Source organism: Dasypus novemcinctus, chromosome 3, assembly GCF_030445035.2.
Source record: "Dasypus novemcinctus isolate mDasNov1 chromosome 3, mDasNov1.1.hap2, whole genome shotgun sequence".
Taxonomy (NCBI): Eukaryota; Metazoa; Chordata; class Mammalia; order Cingulata; family Dasypodidae; genus Dasypus; species Dasypus novemcinctus.
In genome coordinates, this window is record NC_080675.1 from 12,214,493 (window position 1) to 12,217,717 (window position 3,225).

A 3,225-nucleotide genomic window follows, 5' to 3' on the forward strand; every position below is an offset into this window, starting at 1 on the left:
GAGCTCCCTTGTTAAAATTCTGCTCCCTTGTTAAAATATAATTTTCAATATTTTTTATGAAAGACCCAAGCAGGGGAAAATCTGTGGGGCCCAGAAAGTCAGGTTGTGGCTCTCCCTGTCCCCACTAGATGCCAGCTGCCCTCACTTCCCCATGTCCCCTAAGGGAGGAGGGAGACAAAATTGCCCCAATTGAGGACTGATATTGACACTAATGATAAAAGCAATGATTGTTTATTCAGTCAACAAACATTTGGGTGTCCCTTCCTGGGTGCTGGCTCTGGGAACCCTGACAAGAATAAGGGGGTACTGCAGGCCTCGGGGAGCTGCAGGGGCGGGCAGAGGAAGCTGGCTGGGCAGTCCAGTGGCTGAAGGGGGACACGGCAAGCCCCATCAACGCGTTAGGGGCGTCGGGGAAGGCTCCGCGGAGGCAGGCACTTCTGAACTGGGCTGGGCAGGTGAGAACAAGTTTTTCAGGTTGAAAACCCGGATTGGGTCATTGGTCTGCCAGCAAGCTTGGAGGGGTGAAAGGGCACCCCGGGATCTGCCTCTGGGGTCAGTGAAAAGTTCAGAGAGCCGGACAGAGGGCCCCATAGCAGTAAGTAAAATAACTGGGTATTTAGTTCCCGGTATCACGGAAATATCCATTTTTTTCTTGGATCTCCTGAAAGATTCATTTCTTCTGTCAGCACCAACAATAACATACGACGTGAAATTGCCCCCGGCTCTGGCACCACATCCAGCCCCGCGAAGGCCAATTAGAAAATTAACGTTGATTTCAGATTTATCAGATTCGAGTTTTGACTTGTGTCCAGGGGAGCACAGGGGTGCAGTGTTATTGCAGGCTTGTATTTCATCTTCTCCGGGAGGGGAAGGAAAGACACATGTCGTTTTGACGGGATCCAGAGCCCAGCTCCGAGCGGGGCGCCCGATTTTATAACGGAGCTGCTGTCTAGCAGTGGTCTTGCCCCGAGGACGCTGTTTAGTTTTGGGGCCGGTCCTGCCAGACACGTGAAACAGAATGCAGCCCGCGGGCCGACGCCTGTGCTTCCTGGGCGGAGGGGACCCGCCGCTGCAGTGAGGTGGCCTCGGCGCCGCGTGTGCGGGTGTGCAGGGGCTGGGAGGCCGGGGCTTGTGGAATTAGAAATCAGACCCAGTTTGCACTTGGCCTTCTCAGCACACCCATAAGGGTGGGCCTAGAAGCGGTGGGATCGAGGGCGCTGGGTGGACCAGAAGCCTCCTGGCTTCTCTGGGTCTCTCCCAGATCTCCCTTCTGTGCAGGATAATCAAGAAAACGGGAGCCCCTCGCCCCGCTCCCTACCCCGCCACGCGTGGCACCGTGCAGTAGCAGGGGCGCGGGCTTGGGAATCCACGCTCCACCCGTGTGGGCTGGGAGAACCTTCTCAACCCTGATGAGCCCCTTCCCCCAGGCAGGCAGCGTAAATCACTGCCCGGCGGGGCAGCTCGGAGGGCCGGGGCCGTTCAGGGTTTGAATCTACTTCTGCCTCCGGAGAATGGCCTGGCCCTGCGGGCGGAGAGAGCCCCGCTCTGTTCTCTGTGCTTTCTGCGTCTTCACCCCCTTAGCCCTCCCGAAGACCTGGGAGGGGAGCGGGGCACGGAGGGAATGCTCGGTAAAATGTTAGCTCCTCTTGTTACGGCAGATCCTTGTGACCGTGCGAATTAGAAATAAAGGGCACGAAGAGTCGAGTCCAGAAGCTGGTATGCTGCAGGCGCTCGTGAAGAAGCACTAGTATTCTTTACTGAACTGCTGTTAGCGCCTTCTTATGGGGGCACCCAGCTGGAGGGGTCTGCGCCTCTGCAGAACGGGCATCTGTTCATTCTGCAGAGAAGCGGGGAGCTCCCCGGAACCCGTAAGGAAGCAGGGTGAGCCTCGGGGTTCTCGGTTTGCGGATGTGAGGCAGGGGCGCCCGAGGGGCCGTGTGACTCACCCAAGGTCACCCAGTGAATCAGGAGAGGGGAGACTGGACCCGGGCAGCCTCTGATGGCTGAGGCAGCTCCCTTGACCCACAGCTACCCTCCCGCCCCCCTCTGGCTAGGAAGATTTGGGGCGGAACTGGCCAGACGGCCTGGCAGCCCCCCGGGCTCCTGAGGGCCGGTGCCCGCCTGCCCAGGTGCCTGCCTCCTCGGGGCCCCAGCACCCCTGGCCAGCGTCACCCGGAGGCTGAGGAGGCAGAGCAGGCAGAGCCGGGTCGCCCCCGCACCATCTGAAAACTGAACGCAGTTTAATCCTGGCAAAGGCAGCCCTCATTATCTTGGGGGCAACCAGATCTGTCTCCAAACCTGAGAAGTTCAGATTACCAAGTTTCCAGGCCTTTTTTACCAACCCAATCCAAAAACAATCCTGGTTTTATAACTCAATAAAAAGGACTCTGGGCTTTAATCAGGGAGCCGGGAAGGAGGAGGGCGAGGCAGCTCCGAGAACGAGCAGTCTCGGAATTGGGGTGGGTGGGGGGGCACGCCGGGCAGGGCCTAATGCTCGGGCCCAGAATCCTTGTCTGCAAGAAAATCGGGCAGAAACCTCGCTGCAGAAGCCTCCCGTGCACGGCTGCCGCCGCAGCCTCGGTGGGTTTTACCCTCAGGGCCGGCCTCGGCTGACTGGCGGGGAAACTGAGGTGGGGTGGGGTGGGCAGGCAGGCCCGCCGCCCACCGCCCTGCAGGTTTCCTGCCACGGTGAGGAGCAGAGGCGGGAACTCTGCTGCCTGGTGCCTGCCTCCTCGCCTGCAGGGGGCGCCCGCTTGCAGTCACAGGGGCACAGGGGGGGCACTCGGGGGGCCAGGGCGCTGTGCGTGCCGCAGCTCAGCCCGGCCCTGCCTAACCCTCACTTCACAAAGCCAAGCTGTGCTGCCCAGGAAGGCCCCTCGCCTGTGTCAGAAACCAGCCGCATCACCTCCCCTTCTTAGGGAGCACATTTTCCAGCAAGCTCAAGACCCCATTTTTAAATTTTTTCTGGGTCCCGGGGCAGGGGAAAGAACCTGGGACTTGTACCTGGGAAGTCGGCGCTAAACCAGCTCCCCGGAGTTGGTTTTTGCTTGTTTTGTTCGTAGGAGGTAGGGGGAATTGAACCCAGGACCGCACGTGTGGGAAGCAGGTGCTCAGCCCCTGAGCTGCATTTTCTCTCCCTCCAGTATCTGTTGTCTAGCGCCTGAGTATTTTTTTTCTGCAGCCAGCTAGCCTAGGTGGGCTGGGGGTGGGGGTGGGGGGGCTGGG